We start from the raw sequence: 25332 nt of genomic DNA, 5'->3' as shown, positions 1-25332 counted from the left end.
ATATAAAAACAAAGTACGAGCGAGAGTGAAGTGACACGATGGATGATAATTCTGGTTATGTGAGTACATTACCAGCTGCAGAAAGGGCACGGTATATGGAGAAACTGGCTGTGATTGATGGGTTTGACCCATATGATAAGACTCGGGGCAAGGGAGAATGGAAACATAAGGAGGACCTTACACCAATTCTGCCATCTGTTTGCTACCCAGACATTGTAAACTATTTGTTGTTTACACCCAGTACCTACACTGTTGATGACTTGAAGGCCTACAAAGGGCTACAGGCTTACAATTATGTTGTTAGTGGCTTGGGTCGTGATATTACAGCTGTTAAGAATAACCTACACATAGTTATGGCCAAGGTAATCTTGTTGATATTTATCTTTTAATAATATATCTTTTCAGTTGAAAAATTAATACTTGTTACTATTAAGGTATCCATAATTTAGGTTAATTTATCCAAATTATACATATGTATTTATGATATATGCCTACACAACAACTATGCTTTATTTATATAATAGGAGGGAGAGCAAGCCCCAAACCATCCTAAATTATTATTATTATTATTATTATTATTAAATTGTAGAAGTCTTGGAGGCTTGCTCCTCATACAGTTAGCAACTTGGGGCCAATTTAGCATGTTTTAAATCTGAATTTCTTGCGTTTGCTTACCTCAAAGTGTCCACAGATCATGCACAGACTTATCCATTATATCCACAGTTTTTTTTGCCAAGTCTCACACAGGTTTCTTTCAAGTCTACTGTTGGGCCAATAAATCATAAATAAAACAGCTCAGATTTGTTTGTTTAAGTCGTTTGCCACTCCACTTTATTCTCGTAGGTTCACATACCGCTGCCGTTATTTCCCCCTAATCACGAGTTTGTTGGTCTTCCAAAATGGCGCAGGGTCTGTTTACTTCCGGTTTCGGGTGACGTCAGTGAAAGGGGTCTATACAGCTAGGGTTACAGTGGGGGACTGGTTCTCTGGTAACTGCAAGAGTTTGGCTTCCCCACTCACATCTGTATTGCAGCGTGCCTTGTTAGATGGCAGTAGGTACCATTTTAATGATGGTCTTTGGTATGACCCAACCGTGAGTAGAACTCACGATCTTCTCGTCACGAGGCGGACACGCTAACCACTAGGCCAACTCACGGTCACCTAATGGTGAAATAAATCCAAATGGTGACTTTTTTTAATTTGTAAAGGCAGTGTACCAGCCACCCCTGTATATTACAATATCTGATGAAGAATTGGTGATTTGTAAAAAGGTCAAGCCAGAAGATAGATTGCTTCATATGTCAACTAAAGTCAGCCTGTGCTAAAATAGCAAAGACAGGGTTTCAGGAACTTCGTCACATTCACAGGCAGGGCCTCTGACAGCTTTGGCTGGGCCCGGGACAAAATGCTCTGAATGGGCCCCCCCAACAACCCCCCCCCCCCAAAAAAAACCCCCAAAACCAGCAACCTCACACACATTGTGATCCTGTGAAGTAATCCCCAATTTCACTGAATCTTTCCCCCCTGTACTGTAACGGAATAAGCGGTTACTGTTATTTTGTATCCTTTAACCGAATGCCATTAAATGTATTCCGTTACGCCCCAAGCCTGCATGCGACAGCCCCCGCAATGCCTTCCTAAACTCGTGGATAGTCTACTATAATCACGCGATTGGGGTGCTCTTGAAGGAGCAGCGATGGACGGGGGATTTTGGGCAGGGCTGGGGGCGAACATAGTATACTGTGCGTGTGTACTGTCCAGTGTGAAAAGCAGAGAAGAACACACCGCTCGAGAAATGGTGGGATATGATTGCGGGCTAATGTGAATATTCTTAGCTTCAATCAGATATATGAAACACAATGTTATTAATCCGTTGTGGTTATGAAATGATTCAATGCCCTGTGCGTTTGATATGGTGTTCAGTGTGACTTGTTCTCCCCTCGTTTGTAACATGAATTGCGTGCTGCGCGTGCCTTGGTTGGGGTTACTTTACGGGGCTGGAAAAAGTTGGCTGTGTCTTACCTGGCTCAGCTGCCCCACTGCCTTTGCTAGTACCTGCTGCATCATCCGAATCTTTTTTAAAATATTTATGCAGTGAGCCCCTGAGTCTCTTGGTTTCTTCCTCTCTTTTTCTCTTTTCTTTTCTGTGCTCCTGACTTGTGCATGTTGGCAAATGGCACGCACGCTGATTGTCGAAGCGCTATGATCGAACGATGTCGTTTTTTTCCCCTTAATCAAAGAGTCAGACCAAACCATTTTTGCATTAGGGGTGGTAGGGGGTTACTGACGCCTTTTTCAAAGACAATAAAGGCAAAAGATCTAGAAATAATTTATTGAATGCAAATATAGCACATTTCTCCCCCAAATCAACACATTTTGAAATGAAATAAAATAATTTAATCGCAACTTCATGAGAGCCCAGTTCTGGGCCCTCCCCATTCCTGGGCCCAGGACAACATACCCGTTTGTCCCCCCCTGTCGGTGGGCCTGTTCACAGGAGAACACTAAGCGTTTAATTCTGTAGATGGCATCCTGGTTATGTCATATAAGCATGTAGAAGAGGAGAATCTTCATTTTCTTCCAACCAAAAAAAACCCCACCTGTGCCATTCTCAGCACCTGTATTCACCAACTTTCTCCAACACACACATGAATTCCTATCTAACACCATCAATAAGACAGAAACAAGACAGCACCAGGGTTTGTGGAGGCTCTATTTGTGCAAGTGTGTGTGTCTTTGTCATAACAGAGAGAAAGCCCTCAAATAAACATCCATCCTTCTTGTCTTCTCCTTCTCCTTTCTATTAAAGGAAAGCATTTGATTAAAGAAGAGTGTAAAATCTTGTAAGACTTTCAACCCACCCACCCATTTGGATAAATCTCTTTTGAGCCTAGAAGCCACTGAACGGAGGTTAGTGTTTAGACGCATTTAGAGGATAAGCTCTGAACGTTAGCTCACACTCTGAGGTTGGTGGGAAACAGAGGGTCGAGTCTCTATGGACTTGTCCAAGTCTGCCAAAATAAACCTCTGCAAAATGCAGGAAAAGAGGAAATCAAACTGCCCGTCAAACCGTCGCCCCTAACAACCCCCGGCCTGTCTCCTAGGTTACTGCGTATTGTTTACTCGTCCTGAAGGGGTGAAAGGTCATCTAGAGCACATTTATTTCCTTTTTCATTCTCTCCCTCACTCTCCCCATAAGAGATGGAGAAACAAAGCAGGAGAGGTGGGGTGGGGGAGATGGAATTAAAAAAAAATCCAGAAAGAGAGAGAAAGCGATCAGACTGGGGAGATAAGGGGCGATGGAGAGAGGGAGGAGAAGGAGGAGGATGATGGAGGGAAGGTGGGGGGGCACATTTCAGGGGACTGATGTGTGTATTCGACTTGAGGCCTGCCTCCTCTTATGCTAATACAGCCAATTTCCCCTTTTATTTCATTTCTGGAGCTGAAATCTGCGATCTATGATAAGGTTGCCACGGCGACCGCCTATCGGGCGAGCGGATGCAAGTGATGGAGATGTGCAGGCGTGTGTGCGCGTGTACGGGAGCAGTAGGGATGAATAATTTAAAACGGCAGCAGCCCAGAGAGATAAGAGGCCCGGAGCCGGGACACACACACACACGGGCGCACACACATGCGTGCACACACACAGTCTTCCCAAGCTTCATCTGACAACGGCAGGTGACCCCGCAAGGTCGAGGTGGATGGAAGGAAAGGATGAAGGGATGGAGGAAAAGAGAAATACATAGAGGGAGGGTCCCTCCTGAAAGCAAAGGATTCACTCATTTATCTGTTTCTTTTATGTGAAAGAGAGAATGAGAAAAAAAAGGAGGGAGATTGGAAGAAAGACAGATGGAGAGACAATTTCAGGGATATTATATATTTTTGTGGTTTTGTGGTGTCTGGGGGAAACCTAGGGGTCTGTTGACATGGCCATAGCCTTCAATATTATTATTATTATTTGTAGTAGTAGAAGTAGTAGTAGTGTATTAATAATAACACCATTGTGGTGAAAATTATAATTATTTAATAGTGTTCCTATTAATTATTATTCAACTACTGTATAATTACTATTATGTTTGTGTGAAAAGATAACCATGTGTGTTGTGTGTACCATAAGCTGGAATTGAATTTTATTCTAGAGAAATCCGGACCCTTGTTCGTCGCTGGAAGTCGTGCACTGAACAAAATGGAGCTGTAGAGAATGATACACTTTTGAGACACCTGTTTTCAATAAACAGTGCAATAAAAATGAATTTTTTTTTTTTTTAAAAGACAAGGGTTTCATTTGACTCACATGTTTAGATCTAAGGCTGCTTAAATCAAACAAATGGAATGTATCTTAAATATATAGATATATCTATATCAATAATGACAACTTCATTTTCAATCTAACTTTAAATCTAAAATCTAACTGCAGGATTATTAAACTAACTAATATGATGCAAAACACATCATTCTCACAAAATGTTACTGCTTGGATTTTGAGGCTGGAGGCTTCCAGAATATTAAAGGATCTGACATCTTAATTTAAAAAAAAAAAAGCAGTGATAATATAGTTATTTTCTTTGCCCAATATTGGAATTGTTGGACGGTTTCTAAAACAATTGTCTGGTGTGAGAAAAAGGGACTTTATGTTCCCTGACTTCAAAGTGGTCTATTATGACAAGTTTCCCCACAGATTCATCCTTTCATTTCATAATGTTTAATTTATACAATATTCCTGCACTGGAACACACACTTCCATGACCTCAAAGTCAGAACACACAGCAGCATCACACACGTTTGCCGTTTCATACCTGCCACACACCGTCAAAGCAAGAGTTCAGTTTTACGGCTGAACGCTCATAACACGCAAATACGTTTACTCACGCTAACTGGAGCGTCTCGAGTGTATGCGGCCAGTGTGTGGGAGCCATGCAGGCTCGTTCTCTACTGTCTCCGGCCTGTCTGCGCACCACACCATTGGCATTCTTTAGATATACTGCATCACACAAGCGTGTCTGCCAGGTCATACGCAGGTGAGCGGTTCACCTAAAGGTGGGCAAGGCCTCCACCCACACCTGCCTCAACTGGCCAATCATAAACGAGCCACACAGGGTGAATGGCAGCTGCCCGTATCTATGATTCCTGCTTGAGCGTGACTACATTGTACTCACTGGCGCCAGACAGACTGTGTGTGTGTGTGTGTGTGTGTGTGTGTGTGTGTGTGTGTGTGTGTGTGTGTGTGTATGCATGTGTGTGATGTCTTGTACTTTCTCATTACTTTATTTTCTATCAAATCGTCATGAGTACATTTTCTTCTCACTGTGTGTACAATATTCACAATGTCCATGGTGTGACCTTGGCAGATATAGTCAGAGGTTGTGCTGGTGTATGAGGTCAAAGGTCAAAAGGTGACTTCAGACACCATGGGACGTGGGATTTTACGATTCAGAAGGTGTGTGTGTGTGTGTGTGTGTGTGTGTGTGTGTGTGTGTGTGTGTGCGTGTGCATGCTCTGAGTTCCATCACAACAGCAAATCTCAAATCTGAGAAGATTCCTAAAGCTGAGATTGTCATCGCATGCATTATGTTGTGTCTGCTCATGGTGTCCTGAACATTCCATGGTCTATGCTGTCGCCATTCACCCCCCCCCCCCCCCCCCCACACACACACACACACACTTATATAACCCTGCATTTGTTGCAAGCAAGTTAATCTTTTTTTTTTTTCAATTTCATCCTTTCTCTCAATGCTAATTTGCAGGCCATAACTGACATGCAGTACAGCTCATGAACACATGGGGGCAATAGACGCATTTGAAACTGCAAGTAAACACCAAGAAACATTTTCATGATGAAAAGCCAAAACATCTCTCTCTCTCTCTCTCTCACACACACAGACACACACACTCACTCACTCACACACACACACACGCACACTCCACCCCCACCCCCCATCACCACCACCACAAACAGATACTCCCGATAACTGAGGCAATACAAAAATAGTCCTATTGAAAATAATAAGAACAAGATAAATCTCTGAAGCGATATTAAGGGTGATACCGGCGTCGTACTTACCTCCTCCAGCTCTGTGTGTAATCGCAGGGAAACAAGCAAAGCCAAGCAGAGGAATGATGGGATAACCTCCTTCCCTCTCTACTATATCTGATCTCGCATCTTTGTATCACGCCATGCATCTCTGCTTTACAACATCTGAAAATATACACACAAAAAAGAAATATACATTCGCCTTATCTTCTAAATGTTCTGGGGTTTAGTTTGTACCTGTATCTTCGAGAATCGGATACACATTGATGCAACTATATTAAAGTGAATAGGTTTTAATTTAAATTTTCCCTTATCATAATGTCTTTTGATATGTCATAAATAATATTCTGTCCTATAAAATTCCTTTAAACAATCCAAGAGTTTCCTCAGTAAGGGAAACAATGGCTGTTTTTATAATAGGCCTGTCTCTGACAGGCAATACACACAATACACAATAACAAAGTAACATAGTGCATAGTTTGGACATACATACCGTACTTCAATATAATGAGTTATCTGATAGATAGATAGATAGATAGATAGATAGATAGATAGATAGATAGATAGATAGATAGATAGATAGATAAAATGTAATATATAAGGAGTCAAATAAGTATATGAATAAATCCAGCCCAAAAGATGAATTTGGAAATGTTGGACATTGTCCTAAAACATCATTTTAGTTTTAGTTTATGGCGTATATGAAGTATCTCTTGAACCGCTCCTTGCTGCATAATCACTTCGACTGGACACCATGTTTACTCTGCTCCAGAACTCTAAGACACTTCCTTTAAAAAAAAAAAAACAGCTTACATTTAGAGCCCATACAACACATACAGTAATGAAGTATATGTATTGAAATCATACTGCAGTGTCCTGTATTTATAATTTGAGACATTAACAAGACACTGAGTTGCTAGTTTATCATAAATAATTTTTTTTATATTATTCATCATTATTAATTATATGTTAGGAAAAGTGATCAGTGTTTAGCAGCGGACATGTTGTTCAAGAAACACACACACCAGGCACACTGAAGTGCCATTACACCATTAGAGAGTAATGTACTGAACTTCGTATTCATATCATATGTCACATTAACACAGAACCATAACAAAAGGATACAGAAATTTACATACTCTAATATAGTACAGTAATTTGTAAGAATTAAGTTGTAAGAAGAAAAAGAAATGTAAATTATAGAGTCAATTTTTTTTAAAGTAATTGCTATCCACAGGCATTTAGAAATCCTTGAGGTTTTTTTTAATTGAACAATAATTTAAATGATTCAAAACTATGTAAGATAAAAGCAATTATTTGAAATCCACAAATATAATTTCATTCATTTGAGCAGTTTGATGCCATTTGAATGACAAAAAATAGTCAGAGTTACAAGGAAGCCCTTTTTTGTGGTGGATTAAGGAGAAGATATTTCTCACTAGACAAAAATAGAACGATGTCTCTGAATCAATTTAGAGCAGGAATAACATCGCTGTAAATATTTATTCCCGCCTATAATGAGCAGTATTTAATGAAATTATTTACAAAATCTGAATAATTAATAAAACTGCTGAAATATGATATTAGCATAGGCCAGGATTTTCCATCAAACCTCATTTCAGTGCATTCATGCATTATTATATTTGTCTATAATAATTATTACATTCTGCCAATGGTTTTTTATCAGACCATATAGTGTGAAAGGCAATTGTGGAGATGCAATTAAATCAGATGTTAATTAAATCTGATCTTGTTTTGTACATTAATTAAGTGGCGGGTTTTAATCTAGTGTATCCACGCACAGTGAGGTGCGATAGCAAGGGAAGGGACTCAGCTCATTTCATGCTCATAAATGCGGCTTTTATTTAGTTCAGAGCTCCAGTAGAGCAAGAAAAGCTCAGTGCAACTCTTTCTCACACACACACACACACACACACACACACACACACACACACACACATATGCATGCACGCACGCACACACACAAACACACTCCTCAGAGCCTGCTTCCGTGAGGGGTCATGTATCATCAGTTATGATTAATGCATGGATTTATCGCTGAACTTAAAATAAAGAAAGGAAATGTGAAATTTAAAGAGGACGGTGATGAAATATAACACTGATGATGATAATGATTATTATTATTATTATTATTAGTAGTAGTAGTAGTAGTAGTAGTAGTAGAAGTAGTAGTATTTCTAATCCCAATAAACAAAATTTGTTTTTCTTTCCAGCATCTCTATTAGTGATAGAGATTCACATATTATGCTTATTTCAGCTCTAAAGGTTATCTGATCAGATGTGGGAGTGGTTCCTGGTAGCAAGAAAGACACAAAAAATAAATGTGAAAAATTTCCCCTGCGGTCAGCACTAACACACACACACACACACGGATCCACACATAAGGGTTAGGATTACTTGAAGACCACAAACTAACACTACTTCGGTCGAAAGCTGTGCATCAGCACATTAGGCTCATTAACACTCTCGTTTCAGGCTGTAAAAATGTTGATCATCATGGGCCTTGGATGAGAAAAATATGGCAGGTATGCGTGTGTGTGTGTGTGTGTGTGTGTGTGTGTGTGTGTGTGTGTGTGTGTATGAAAACTGTTGGCATTAGAGTATTTTAAATTACAGTTCAATCAGAAGAGTAGAGGAGCAGTGGAGGAGGCGTGGGGAGGGGCCGTCCTCTCTGATCCTCTCTCTGCACGCTTAGTTAATATTTCACTGGATGAGAATACAGCGGCGAGGGTGCATTTCACTCCCTGAATGAGAAGCAATCTCGCTCAGCCGACTCCGACAATAATTAGAATGGAGATTAAATAAAAATAATTAGAAAAAGTTCATCTAGTTGTGATGTATTAATTATTCGGCGCCGCTTTATTCCGAGTCTAATTATCTGCTTCAGTGAAAATGCCGAGATTTTGTGTGACTCATAAAAATTACATTCATGTAATTATGTCAGCAATTTGGGGGGAAGTCAACTAAGCAACACGTCAGCTTTCCTTTTCTTTCTTCTTTTCTTCACCCCCACCACCGGTATAAAGTAAGTAACTTCCAACTACTTATAAGGAAGTTATAAGTTAATACAGTCCTCTTTCAAGGCTGTTGGAGGAATAATGATGGTATAAGGTGAGATTATTTACTAGGAAATGGCAAGGCCTCCCCCCTCTGTCTGTCTCTCTCTCTCTCTCTCTCTCTCTCTCTCACTGATTTCCCTCTGTCTCATATGCTTGTACTTCTACAATGAAACCACGATGACTTCCATTCATTCTCAGTCTGCTTAGGATCATTTGCATACAAATGTAAAAAAAAAATTTTATTCTGATTGCATACATGAAAAACAAAAACCCAGACCTGAGGAAGAAGCACTGTCATTTTTCAGACTTCAGCAAGAAGGCCATGATACATACATGTGAAAGTGAAGAAAAGTGAGGGAACAGGCCTGTATTTAAAAAAAAAAAAGATTGTACACAAGGAGGTTTATCATGCTGCCGGATGTGTGGAGTAGCAGGCCAGGATTGATGAAGGAGCTGAGATGGACTGATTACACTCCTCCGTCTGTCTCTACGAACCAGGCCTTCACTTTTTTGAGTCTGGTTCCTCAAGGTTTCTTCCTCATGACCTCTCAGAGAGTTTTTCCTTGCCATCGTCACCTCAGGCTTGATCATTAGGGACAAATTGATATGTTTAAAATGTATATTTTTCTGTAAAGCTGCATTGCGACAATGTTTATACAAAGAAAATTGACTTAAAAAATAATAAAAACATCACTCAAAACCCTCACTATGTCAACAAGACATTGTGTATTGTATTGTACGTTGCGAGGAATTTAGTTTTGTCAAACTACTCAGATATACCAAGAAGATTAACACCCTGAATGTGAGGTTTGTTTGGATATTCCTAATTATTCTATCTACAGTACATTTGCTGGATATGAGCAATTGTGCACTCTGATTGGCTACTCTAATACTAGGATATCAGCTCATATACCATGAGTAGAGAAAAACAAAATGGAGCGTGTTGCTGAACCAACCGAGGACGAAATAAAAACTACTCGAAAACAAAACCTCAAAAATTACCAAAAAAAGCAAAAAATATGAAATGAAAGTATTTGATTGTAAGAATGTGTCTTTTTTATTTTTCAAGGATTATTATTATTATTATTATTATTATTATTATTATTATTATCACATTTTTCACAAATTGCTCCTGTCATTTTGCTGTTTTTTTTAACATTCCAAGCAGAAATGATTTTATCAGACGTTTTTTTATAAAGTTTTTATTTATTGAATTTGCAAAAAATAAACATAAAAATGCTCTGTTTCTCAAAATCCAGTGAATGTGGATAGAATAAAACAGTTATTCCACTCAATCTTGTTGTACATGGCTTATAGCCAACTCGGTGCTACACACCTCGTCAGCTATCAGCTTCATGTACGACTCGATTTCATGGAATAACTGTTAAATAACAGATTAAATTAAACTTAATCCCCTATCTTTCAAAATGGGGGATTTATTTGAGAAAATCCACTTTTGCAATCTGATAAGGTCTTTGTTATTGCCATAAATGGTGTCCTTATGATCATCACACATTATCAATATATCAGTAACAAAAGAAATGTATATAGTGAGTTTGTCCTGTTTTCTGTTTGAGTAATTCTTTTTAAGGTTTAAGGTTTCTTACCAAGAAATGGTACTTTCAGATGCTACTGATACCCTTAATAGACAGATACTTTGTTTGCAGTTTTGTTAACGCGTTTAGCCTAGTTAGCATATCTAGTGATCAGATACTGGGAGCTGAGACAGCAGAATAAACCAAACTAGTGAATTTAAAATTCTGCATCACATTCGATACTCCAATTTGCTCACTCAAGGCAAGATAATCCAGTCCTACTGATATAGCTATCCACATATAGTCCTTAAAATGATGAGTTAGATTTTTTTATGTTTAATGTCCACTTATGGCGCTTCCAAGCAAAAGGTATCAGTTCTATCTTTACACATAAATATAATAAAAAAAAACCTCCTGACATACAAATTTCAGTGCGGTATACTTCTCATGACTGATAATTACGCAAATCCTGTACTTCAAGATTGATCACATCTACAGTCAACAGACAACGGAAGCAGTGTGACATCCCAGTGACATGTAACTGACAGCAAAGTTGATATAATCAATCTCAACTCCAACCACAAAATAACCTCTAAAGGGAAGAAAATACTCAACTGATCCATCTCAGGTATAAAACCTCTTAAACAAGGGCATATAGGTGTGTCTGGACTTTCCTCATTCCTGTAACTACATACCTTTCCTATTAATTTTCCTGTAGTTACTAAATAATTGAGGTAGTTACTAAATATGTTTTTGGACGACATGAATCATAGGCTTGGAGCTTAATATTAAACTTAAACTTTGCATTCATTGAAATCTTCCACAGAAACAAGACTTTAGTGCCATATTTGCAATAGTGTAATGGTACAATGGTTTTGGCCTCTTAAACATATTCATACATTCTTCATTCTCACAACTACATTCCTGACATGTTAGTTTTAAATTGTAGTTTCTGCATAATTCATAGCTACTGAATGATATGCTGGAAGATGAATAACTGAATAATAAGCCTTAAATTGCGGAGCTTAACAGTATCAGAAACCCCTGGTCAGATATCGCAACATGTGCACAAAAACCAAACATCATGTTTCATTTGCTTAGGAAGCTTTTCAAAGTCTCATAGCACAGAGGTACATTTATTGCCACTGAAGAGTCCTAAAAAAATAACTATTACTGTATGGACTAGTATAAGGTTTCATTTTAAATACATATTGCATTACATGTAATTGTATTAGAATACAAAATTATACTGTATATACACACAGTACTGTGCAAAAGTCTTAGGCACATGTGAAAAAATGCTGTCACCCAAAAATGGCTTAAAATTATTGAAATGAAATGTTTCAACATTTAAAAAAACATTATAAACAGCAGTAAGCTATAATAAACAAAACAAAATCAATATTGGTGTGAGATGATGCTTTGCTTTTAAAAAAAATAGTAGTCTCAGGTACAACGAATGTACCGTAGTTTTATGCGGAAATGAGCTGTAGGTTTTACTGAGCATCTTACAGAACCAGCCACAGTTCTTCTGGACACTTTGACTGTCACACTCACTTCTTATAGAAACAGGCTCCGTCCGTCCATCCAGCTGTCTGTCCGGTCACGTTTTCATTTCCGGCCCATATCTTTAAAACTACTGAAGATATCATCATGAAACTTTGTACACTTATCAAGCAACATGTGAACTGGTGCCTTTTCCTATTTTGGATTTTTGGGAAAAAAAGTATTTTTCAAATTTTTACATTAAAAAATAGATTTTGACTTAGTTTCTAAGAGCAATGTCTGTTTCCGGTGCATATATCCAAAACTATTCATGATACAGATTTGAAACTTCTTATATGTACATGTTAACAAGGTGATGTAAATGTGCCTTTTCATCCTAAGAAATTTGAGAAATTTAAATTTTTCATGTTTCCATGGAGAGGTGGCACAGTGGCGTAGTGGTTAGCGCTGTCGCCTCACAGCAAGAAGGTCCGGGTTCGAGCCCCGTGGCCGGCGAGGGCCTTTCTGTGCGGAATTTGCATGTTCTCCCTGTGTTCGCGTGGGTTTCCTCCGGGTGCTCCGGTTTCCCCCACAGTCCAAAGACATGCAGGTTAGGTTAACTGGTGACTCTAAATTGACTATAGGTGTGAGTGTGAATAGTTGTCTGTGTCTATGTGTCAGCCCTGTGATGACCTGGCGACTTGTCCAGGGTGTGCCCTGCCTTTTGCCCGTAGTCAGCTGGGATAGGCTCCAGCTTGCCTGTGACCCTGTAGAACAGGATAAAGTGGCTAGAGATAATGAGATGAGATGAGATGTTTCCATGGAAACAATTTCAGACTTAGTCTTAGGGGTAGTTTTTGTTTCCGGAGCAGAAATTGAAAACTAATACAGTCTTGAAAGTTGATATGTGTTGATTAAGTAATGTATATGTGCTTTTTGATACTAAGAAATGTGAGAAATTTTAATTTTTAGCTCACCTGGACCAAAGGTCCGGTGGGTTTATTATGCCATAGGCTGCTGAGGTCAGTATAAAGAGGTAGGGTTGGTTTCCTGCAGCAGAACTTGAAAAATGTGACAAATATATATCTTGAAACTTGGTATATAGTTGGTATATAGGGCGGGGGATATAGATGACTCGGTCTTCTTGTTAATTTTGCCCCAAAACCCAGTAGTCTTCATTATGTTTTCTTTTTTAATCTGAAAAGTGCTCTCTTGTGTAATATGCTGCTCAGATACAAACTTTTTTTTTCTGTAAGATTTAATTTTGTGCTGGAAAACAAACATTTGGACTCTAAAATGTTTTTGTACTGACTCGATAATGTAGAAATTATCAAATAGAAGTTTATAACAAAGTTTGTATGAAAAAAAAGGATGTCTGAGACTTTTGCACGGTACTGTATATATGAGGCAATAAAAACGGGCTTCAAAAAACAAGACACTGGAAAGCCAGAAGGTTATTTTGTAATTTATTTAATTAAAGTTTTAGTTTTTTCATTATTTTTATTTAATGCAATATAAAATTTTCCCCAAGCAATCAATCAAAAATTAAATAATGAAACAGAAAATGAAAGTCATTGTTCTTTTTTTCACAATTTATTTTATTGATTATAACACAGAAGAATACAGAATCATAGCTAACACCAAAGTGGTCATAGTTTGTCAAAAGTACCATCACAATCATTAAAAATAGAAAAGATAAGGAAATTCACATTGCACACACATTAAGCTTCTTCAAAGCTAACACAACATTGTCACTTTTTGAGGCCTAAAAAGTTCAACCTATTGAGTGAGAAATACTTTTATATATATATATATATATATATATATATATATATATATATATATATATATATATATAAAATTTTTGCAATACCTTGAGTTGTAGATATATCATCCATCCATCCGTTATCTGTAACTGCTTATCCTGGGCAGGGCTGTGGGCAAGCTGGAGCCTATCCCAACTGACTATGGCTACATCCACACAACAATGGCAACAAGATTTTATTTAAAAAAATATCGCGTACACATGGGCAACGGATCAGTAAAATATCAGGTACATATGGCAACGCAAAGCTTGCTGAAAACGATGCAATACACATGCCACACCTCTACGTGCGCTGTAAGACGGTCCCATCGGAGACACCAGAACAATAGAAGAAGTAGGACGCATGCGCATAAACCCCTTCTTCTACCCGGCGTGAAGCACTCACAGGAACACACACACAACAAGAAGAAGAAGATGGCTGCGACTACGCGAGGAAATCGTGCCTTCTGTGTGCACAAATTAGTTTTATTAGTGTGCATAGTTTTATATAACTTAATTTTCTTATTGTGTGTGAACATTTTGAAAAGCATTTTTATATAATTTATATAACTTTTTATATTGTGTGTGAACATTTTGAAAAGCAGTCTTATCCAATAAAAAAAAGAAATTCAAGAAATGGTTCAGTTACTTGTTTATTTAAAAGAAAAGCTGTATACAAAAGTGAATGCAATGCAGTGGTTCATACAAAACAGCGAGAGTGCTGCTTGTTCTAGTCATGTGGCTGTGACGTCATCGTAAACAAATCTGTTCCAGATGACTTCGCAACGACGCCGTTGCCAGATTTTTCCACTCTGGAACCCGTTCTCAAAAAAATATCGTTTTGGGGCACCCAAAACGCCGGTGCCATGTGGACGCCAGGCCGAAACGATAAAAAATTTTATCAGATTCACCTGAATCCGTTGCTGTGTGGAGAGGGCCTATGGGCGAGAGACAGGGTACACCCTGGACAAGTCGCCAGGTCATCACAGGGCCGTCGAGGTATCATCTTATTTGCATATTGAATGAGTAGAAAACTGTAAAAAGCCAAATATTGATTCATCAGAGCTGTCAGGTTGGTTTTGCATGCATGCTGTATACGGTATCATTCAATTAATTAGTGAATTAGAAGGTGCATCGAGTTGTCACTTGCAAGTCAATTGATGTGCAGCACCAATGTTAACAAACGTTCCTCCATGGAATGTTTATGTTTAACAGTTATTCCACGAAATCGAGTCATACATGAGCTGATAGCCGATGAGGCACGGAGCACCAAGTCAGCTATAAGCCATGTACGACAAGATTGAGTGGTATAATTGTTTTATTCTATTCACATTCACTGGATTTTGAGAAACAGCATTTTTATTTTTTGCAAATTTGATAAATAAAAACTTTATACAAAATGTCCAACAAAATTATTTCCGCTTAGAATGTAAAAAAATTGGTGAAATGACAGTGGCAATTTGTGAATAATGTGATAATAAAAATTCTTGAAAAATTAAAAAAAAGGATACGTTCTTACCATCAAATACTTTTATTCCATATTTTGTTGCATTTTTTTTGTGGTTTTGTTTTCGAGTAGAGTTTATATTTCGTCCTCAGTTGGTTCAGCAACACGAGCCGCCATTTTGTTTTTCTCTACTCACGGTATATGAGCTGATAGCCTAGTTGTTGAGTAGCCAATCAGAGCATGTAATTGCTCATATCCAGTGAATGTGGATAGAATAATAAAATATATCTATCATTCCTTATCCTTAAATTCTCAGAAATGATGCCCTGCTATTTTTTTCCTTTTGCAGATCGATCAAATCTAATTAAAGGAACGATTAGGAGAAAAATCAAATGCACAGATTTTTTCTTCTGTAACTTAAATTATGTTTGTTGTGTTAAATGTTTGATTATTTATTTTTACACTGGAGCTACAAGGCTAATGTTGCTAATCTCATGTAGCAATGGAAGCCTATTTGACCCACTGTACATACCAACACACCATACATACAGAATCTCCCTCAAGAATGCATTCAGTTCTTCAATAATGTCACACATTGTGTCTCATCTCATCTCATTATCTCTAGCTGCTTTATCCTGTTCTACAGGGTCGCAGGCAAGCTGGAGCCTATCCCAGCTGACTACGGGCGAAAGGCGGGGTACACCCTGGACAAGTCGCCAGGTCATCACAGGGCTGACACATAGACACAGACAACCATTCACACTCACATTCACACCTACGGTCAATTTAGAGTCACCAGTTAACCTAACCTGCATGTCTCTGAACTGTGGGGGAAACCGGAGCACCCGGAGGAAACCCACGCAAACACAGGGAGAACATGCAAACTCCACACAGAAAGGCCCTCGCCGGCCCCGGGGCTCAAACCCGGACCTTCTTGCTGTGAGGCGACAGCGCTAACCACTACACCACCGTGCCGCCGTCACACATTGTGTGGTTTAGGAAATTGTATGTACTGTATTCTGTGAACTTGTGAAACATTTCCCTGTGTATCTGCATAATTTGGTGTCTAGGTGTCCACCCGATGACAAGAGGCTGTGTAACTGTACAGCAAATCTGCAGGTTGCAATATCGATTCCTTTATACTGACTGTCTCTGTAATTTTAGAAACGTTTTATTTCAAATAATGATTCAGTCATGAAGGCATGGCTATGATTTTCCAGCAAAGGTTAGGCACAGGTCCAGCACAAAACTGAATAAGCAAACCATATTCTGTAAGTGATATATTTTGATATGTGATTTTTGACTATTTGACATTAACATGCACTTAAACTGTTTTGTTTCCAAGTCATCACTTCCCATGTGATTAGAGAGACTATTATATGGAATGAATGTGTTGCATATTTTGGTACATGTATAACATGTATTATTCTATCCACATTCATTGGATATGAGCAATCGCGCACTCTGATTGGCTACTTTACGACCAGGCTGTCAGCTCATATACCGTGAGTAGAGAAAAACAAAATGGCGGAGCATGTTGCTGAACCAACCGAGGACGAAATTAAAACTAATTGAAAACAAAACCCCAAAAATACAAAAAAAAAACCAACAAAATATGGAATGAATGTATTTTATGGAAAGAACATACCTTTTTTATTTTTTAAGAATTATTATTATAGCACTTTTCACAAATTGCTACTGTCATTTCGCCAGTTTGTTTACATTCTAAGTGGAAATTATTTTGTTGGATGTTTTGTATAAAGTTTTTATTTAACAAATTTGCAAAAAATTAAAAATAAAAATCCCCTGTTCCTCAAAATCCAGTGAATAGAATAGAATAAAACAGTTATTCCACTCAATCTTGTCGTACATGGGTTATAGCCAACTTAGTGATGCGCACCTCGTCAGCTTTCAACTCTTGTATGACTCATTTCCATGGAATAACTGTTAAATGTGCATCAGTTTATTTTCTTCAAATGTTCTCTTTCTAAAAACTAACCGTGTATAATCATATTCAACCCTGAGAAGCCCCTCCCCCCAAAAAAACCAAAGACACTACTAGACCTTGTATCGGCAAAGTAAAAATAATTTAAGTATACTATCATACACAGTAATCTGAAGGACACTGTGTGCTGGCTTACACACCTAGTGACCAGGATAAACCCTGTTTAAGCATCACTTTGGAATGTACGAACACAAGCAAAACGTATAAATGATACTAAATGTGTCAGTATAGAGAGAGAATTGTTGATGGAAAAAAATACAAATATGTTTCGGGGGGGCAGCACGGTGGTGTAGTGGTTAGCGCTGTCACCTCACAGCAAGAAGGTCCGGGTTTGAGCCCCATGGCCGGTGAGGGCCTTTCTGTGTGGAGTTTGCATGTTCTCCCCGTGTCCGCGTGGGTTTCCTCCGGGTGCTCCGGTTTCCCCCACAGTCCAAAGACATGCAGGTTAGGTTAACTGGTGACTCTAAATTGACCGTAGGTGTGAATGTGAGTGTGAATGGTTGTCTGTATCTATGTGTCAGCCCTGTGATGACCTGGCGACTTGTCCAGGGTGTGCCCCGCCTTTCGCCCGTAGTCAGCTGGGATAGGCACCAGCTTGCCTGCGACCCTGTAGAACAGGATAAAGCGGCTAGAGATAATGAGATGAGATGTTTCAGGGGTAGATTTAATGCAATTTTATCTTTCTGTGCATGTTCCTCTATCTCCACATCTAAAACAGGCCTGGTGCAGCTTACAAGCCAAGAATTATCATGTTTTAATCAATGCCTTCAACGATGCAGAGTGATTAAAACATTACGAATAAACCATAAAAGAGGAAACACATCCTTTCTTTCTCCCTCAGCTACCAGCAAGCTTCATTATCAATCCATTCAGTTGCCCCGTCTTTAAAGAGTTGTATAAACACATGTTTGTGCAATATTCACAACAAAAATAAGTGTTATTAATTTCACACACACACACACACACACAAATGTAGTACACTGAAATATTCATTTTTCTTTCTTACATATCCATGCCTGTTAGAAAACTGGGTTCAGAGCACAATGTCAGCTGTGATACAGTACTCTTACAACAGAGATGTTTAAGTGCCGGATAGTAGCCGCTAGGCAGTACCGAGTTACAAATTATTGGCCTTCTGATCAGTAAGTGAGAATCTTAATTGTTGAACCTAAAGAACCTCAAGAAAGAATAGAAGTAAGCAAGCAAGAGAAGCATATGCGATATTGTTAGGGTGTGGAAACCCTAGGACTATTGTTTTTGTATACTTCAAAGGGAGTGTTTTATTTTTTAATCTGAGATTAATCTGAGTTCCTGTCTCATTTCCAGTGACACTCATGCAGTGTACCTCTGCTTTGTACCAATTTGTTTATATTGTGGGATATTTATTAGAAAATATGAAAGGCAGTTGCAGATTGGTCAAACTTTCTGCAGGAGGGGGCATGATGAGTCAAAACTTCTATGGGGTGGGTAGGATTGGTCAAACCTTCAGTGGGAGCAGGTGGGATTGGTCAAACTTTCTGCAGAAGTGGGCTGAATTGGTCAAGCTTTCTACAGCAGCAGGTAGGATTGGTCAAACATTATGTGGGAGCTGGTGGGATTGGTTAAACTTTCTGCAGGAGGGGGCATGATTGGTCAAAATTTCTATAGGGGTGGATAGGATTGGTCAAGCCTTCTGTGGGAGCAGGTGGGATTGGTCAAAATTTCTGCAGAAAGGGGCCAAATTGGTCAAGCTTTCTACAGCAGCAGGTAGGATTGATCAAAGATTATGTGGGAGCAGGTGGGATTGGTCAGACTTTCTGCAGGAGGAGGCATAGCTTAAAACTTCTATGGGGTGGGTAGGATTGGTCAAACCTTCTGTGGGAGAAGGTGAGTTTGGTCAAACTTTCTGCAGAAGTGGGCCAAATTGGTCAAGCTTTCTACAGCAGCAGGTAAGATTGGTCAAACATTATGTGGGAGCTTGTGAGATTAATTAAACTTTCTGAGAGAGGATACAGGATCGATCAATTTTTGTAGAGGAACAGGAAGAACTGAAAAAAAATTCTTCCACATAAAGTTTAACCAATCCCACCCCCTCCCATTGACAGTTTGACCAATCCTACCTCCTGCTCTGAAAAAAAAAAAAATCTCAATCCCGCCTGCCTTTGGAGAAAATTTGATCAATCCCACTTCCTCTCCCAGAATGTTTAATGGATCCCACCAGCTCCCGCATAATGGTGGACCAACCCTACCTGCTGTTGTGGACCAATTTGGTTCACTCCTGCAGAAAGTTTGACCAATCCCACCTGCTCCTACAGAAGGTTTGTCCAATCCTACTGGCTCCTCTAGACATTTAGACCAATCATGCCTCCTCCTACAGAAAGTTTGACTAATCCTGTAACTGCCTGTGATATTTTCTAATAAATATCCCATAATGTAAACAAATTAGCAATGTAAACCGCCAAACCCCTGACCAAGATATAGAAGATGAATGAATGTATGCAAAAAATGTATTGTATAGCACCCATTACACTCCTACATTAATAAACATTGCCTTTCTTTGTCCTTTCAAGCTTCTTATTCTTATTTCAGTTCCTGCCTGCACGAAAGTAAAACCTGCACACTTCTGCAACTTTTTATTTTTGTCGGGTCCTGCAGGATCTTGGTTTCAATGAATGCCTAAAGATGGTGAGTTTCAAAGAGGAAGCTTCTGGCATCACTGACGATGTTTACATGAACAAAATATTCCAGTTTTCCCTTCCCTTATGTAAAAAAAGACAATATTCCTACAAAGCTGTTTACATCGCTAATGAAAATGAATGTTTCACTAATCTTCAGGTTTACATGCAGCCATGCATATTCTGATTGTCTAGTTGGTTTGTGTACAATGTATAAAGCTGACCGTAAACAGGCAAGAGGCCGTGTGTCACAAACTGCCATAAAAAAACCCTGTTGAAACTTGTAGTCTGAATGTGTTGTATACATGTCCAAAGAATGCTCCTAAAACCCTGATAATATCAGCATATTCCACGTCTTGATCAGAAAATGCTAAATTCAAAATGAAGCCAAATTCTGAATATCCAAATGAAATACACTGTTTACACAACCCCTATCAAATTCTGGATGTTGTCATATTTGGAATAATAGTGGAATATTAGTGTGCATGTAAACATACTGACTGACGTCCAAAAGGTTCAGCTTGAGCCAGGGTGTATAATTTAATTTAATGTATAACAGGAGGCCTGGGTGAAATATGGAGAAGAGCCAAAATTTGACAAGAGAGCTGGTAGCAAATGTTATTAAAGGAACAGCATTGTCAAGTGAATTATGATTTATTTTTTCTTGCATAAGAAGGTTTTAGCTCCTATCCTGACACTTCTGATCTGAGACTCTGAGACAACCTAACTCAAGCATACACTCTTGAGTCTCTGAACTTTGGAACCTCATGGAATGAATGTCATGTTTTGACAGTTATTACATCATCATGAATTTGGTGATATTTGAAATTTGAAGGCATTTTCCGTGACATTTGATCTGCTCTTGCAGCACATGATTGGTTGCATAAAGCTGTGAAAAGCAATTTTATGTAAATACATTGAAGAACTGAGAAAGATAGAAAGATGAGCTTTCTAGGCATCAAACCCCATCTTCTAAACACACACACACACACACATAATAGTAGCTATAAGAAAGACCACAACATTTCAAAGGGCCTTCATGTTCTTTCTGGAGTATGAATGAGTGCATGTTAATATCCACCACTTTATAACACACCTAATCCAAAGCATATGCAGCACTTCCTCAAAAACACAACCTCAGTCATTCTGTCTTACACACACACACACACACACACACATACACACCTTGCCTTCCGCCCCGCCAAACATAACACGGTCCTATTGATTTCGATCAAATTGCACTGTAACAAAAAACATTACTGAAATTAAAACTCAATATCTGGAAACCATCTTCCTATTGTTAAGCTACATGTTTTACAATGTCTACCACAGAAGAAGAAACACACTGCATAACACTGCGTGAGAGAGAGAGAGAGAGAGAGAGAGAGAGAGAGATGGAGTAGAGGAAGATAAGAAGTTGAATGAAAGATTCAAGGTTCATGTTTTCTCAAGATAGTTATTTAAAGTGCATTTTCTTTGGCTGCTCCGAAGGCTATCATTAGCTGATCGAAACAGGACCATATCGATTCCTGACCCCGGAAAGGCTGCAGGTTAACTCCACCAGAGTTGAAAAGTGTTCCCTGAGAGGACGTTAATTTACTAATGCATTTTTCAGGGTGTCCCATGGGGGACTGCTGTGTGCAGAGATCCTCCCATGGGACGCCATGGTCATTCTCATAACACAACCCAGGCGCCAATCACAGGACAGGAAAGGGGACGATGCCAGAGTAAACATGCCTGCCGATGGTATCATGGTGGCTGTGTCTCAAATGCAGTCCTTCAAAAGACCCTTCCAAAGTTAATGTGAGCACTTATTAGGGATTAGGGTGAAGTCTCAAAGCAGTCAGCAGTATTTAAAAAAACAACAACAACAATAATAACAATGCAAATCAGTCACAGGAGAAGGAAGATGGATCATGCCAGAGTAGAAATGCCTTTCAGGAAAAAAAATGGCAACATGATTGCATGTTTTGTACATTTTGAAAGTAATAGAATTTTATAACAGTATAAACAACTCTGCAGACGGTATCACTGTAGCTGAATCTCAATAGAATTCTTTCAAAGACCCTTCTGAAGTCATTATAGGCTCATTAGGGGTTTGGGTTCAGTCTCAAAGAGTTGTAAGGTCACTTCTGTCCCAGAGAGCTGGTAGTAAGATTTTTTTTTCTCTGCATACTGCTTTTAAATACTAAAAGTCAATCATGATACAGAAAGAGAACGATGCCAGAGTAAACATTTACCAGTGGAAGTGCTTCGAAAAGCCAAGTCATTATTGATGTTCACTGGGGGTTAAGTGGCAATAAGCTGGCAGGGAGGAGTTTTTTTTTTTTTTTAGATTTTATTTTCATCTGCCAGGATATAGTCACAGATAAACATATTTCTGTTGTTATTGTTGTTATTATTATGATTTCAAAATAAAAATTACTCACAGGATATACAAGAATGATGCCAAAGTAAACATGCCTTCTGATATCACAGCTGGGTCTCAAACACCGAAGCAAGTCCTGCAAAGAACACTTCGAACATCATTATAGATGCTCATTAGGGGTTAAGATTAAGTCTCACTGAGCTTGCAGGGCAGTCTGTTTTAAGCATGTGTTTATCTCTGTGTCTGTGAGGACACAATGATCAATAAATAGAACTGGTATTATTGTTTTAACATGATTGTTATTGATGGGGTTTTTGTTTTACTTACAGTATATGTACTGTTGTCCTTATAAACAGCAGACCTGACTGACTGACAGTTGAGCATTAAAACTAATAAATTGTATCAGTGTATCTTCAGAGGTTACAACATTATATACATTAGAAAAAGATTGGGGTGTTGATATTTGTAATTTTTAATATAAATTATTGATATACGTATTGTTATTGTAGAATAGAGGAAACCCACACAGACAGAACATACAAACTCCACACAGACAGGCCCCTGCCAGCTTCGAACCCAGAAACTTCTTGCGGTGAGGTGACCGTGCTAACCACTTAAGGCCAATTTATGCTGACAACCCAGTCCTCGCAGACGGTGTCGCAGACAGTGTCTGCGTAGCCCCGCCACCTTCGCAGACGCTCTGCGCGCACCTCCCAAAAATTGTGACCACCGCAGAAGCCTCGCAGACAGCGCCGCAGACAAGAGGGCTCTGACTGGTCCACTCTACCCGCTGTACACGCACTTCCGCTTCCCTACTTTCCCGGTTTGTTTTGTTTTCACGACCGCCATTTTTAAAAACACGAGCGAAGATGGAGCAGCATGAAGAGCAGTTGATTGAGGAAGTACGTACATCTATACGACTCCAGTTCTAGTCATTATAAAAAAAAAAAAGTTCTAGTCATTATAAGTAACCGGAGGATAAACACTCCACTAACCACACCCACCAACTACTCCTAGCGACTTCGCCCCCTCTTGCGTTGTGCCGGTGAATAACATCGCGCACGCCTATTCCCCTGCTCAACAATAAATTACAACTGTCTGCGAAAAGCTATCTGCGAAAGCTTTGTCACAAGAGCATGCAGAGGCCTTTACACCACCGTACCACCCAAACACAGAAGACAGCAGCCAAAGGTGGTTCTGCCTTGGAGAGGGGAGGGGGGTGGCTGTGGAGGGTAATAGAACCAAGAAGTGGAACACATGAAATACACTCTGGATGGTACACCAGTCCCTTGCAGGCCACCATGCATACACCTTTACATCAACAGGCAAGTTAATCTCGCCAATCCACTGACTGACATGTTTTTGGAGATGGGAGGAACTGGAGAACCTGCAAGAAACCTAAATGGACTAGGGGAGAACATGCAAAATCCTGTACTGCGATTTAACCAGCCTACTACATTGTAACAGTTTGAATGGGAGTTACCGGTACACACTAATACACTAACAATAATTATTCTATCCACATTCACTGGATAACTTGCTCTGATTGGCTACTTGTGGGTTTCCTCCAGGTGCTCCGGTTTCCCCCACAGTCCAAAGACATGCAGGTTAGGTTAATATGGGACGGTCTTGGGCTGAGGTGCCCTTGAGTGAGGCACCTAACTCCCAACTGCTCCCCGGGCGCTGTTAGCATGGCTGCCCACTGCTCTGGGTATGTGTGTGTGCTCATTGCTCACGCGTGTGTGCATGTGTGTGTTCACTGCTTCAGATGGGTTAAATGCAGAGAGGAAATTTCACAAGTGTGTGATGAATAAAGTTGTGCTTTCTTTCTTTCTTTCTTTCTTTCTTTCTTTCTTTCTTTCTTTCTTTCTTTCTACTACTAGGTTATCAGCTCATATACTATAAGGAGAGAAAAACAAAATGGCAGAGCGCATTGCTGAACCAACCGAGGATGAAATAAAAACTCTACTCGAAAACAAAACCCCAAAAAATACAAAAAAATCAACAAAATATGGAATGAAAGTATTTGATGGTAAGAACATTTTTTAAGTTATTTTTCAAGCATTATTATTATCACATTTTTTCACAAATTGCTCCTGTCATTTCACTGGTTTGTTTACGTTCTTCATCTTTAAGCATTAAAATTTGTTGAATTTTTTTAGACTGGTTCAAAAGCTCAAAGAAGTTTGAAAATTACAGAACTGAAATGTCCAAGGAAGAATTAAATAAATGTTTAAAGCGATTCTATACCTCGGCATGACAGCAAGACAGCACTTTCTACACACACACACACACACACACACACAAAAAAAAAAAAAAAAAAACAATGCTAAAGTCAATTTGTGCAGCCATTGATAGGTTTTTAAGAAGTCCGCTGCAGTGGAAATTATTTTGTTGGATGTTTTGTGTGTTTTGGGGTTCAAAAACAAAACCCCAAAAATAAAAAAGCAACAAAATATGGAACGAAAGTATTTGAGGGTAAGAATGTCTTTTTCATGTATTATTATTATTATTATTATTATTATTATTATTATTATTATCACATTTTTCTCAAATTTCGCCGGTTTGTTTACATTCTAAGTGGAAATGATTTTGTCGGACATTTTATAAAGTTTCTATTTATTGAATTTGCAAAAATTAAAAATTCTCTGTTTCTCAAAATCCAGTGAATGTGGATAGAATAAACAGTTATTCCACTCAATCTCATTGTACATGGCTTATAGCCAACTCACCGGTACGCGCTTCTTCGGCTATCAGCTCATGTACGACTCGATTTCATGGAATAATTGTGGAATAGATGAAAGTAAAGAGTCCTTATCTCTGGTCTAACACTTAACTATGACAAAGATCTCTGTGTATCTGTTGTGGAAAAATAATATGTTCTCAATGTCTGTATGATTGTAAGGTCAGAACATGGGGACTT

The sequence above is a fragment of the Neoarius graeffei genome, chromosome 21, assembly GCF_027579695.1.
Source record: "Neoarius graeffei isolate fNeoGra1 chromosome 21, fNeoGra1.pri, whole genome shotgun sequence".
NCBI classification, from domain to species: domain Eukaryota; kingdom Metazoa; phylum Chordata; class Actinopteri; order Siluriformes; family Ariidae; genus Neoarius; species Neoarius graeffei.
Note: the sequence above shows the minus strand (reverse complement) of the source record.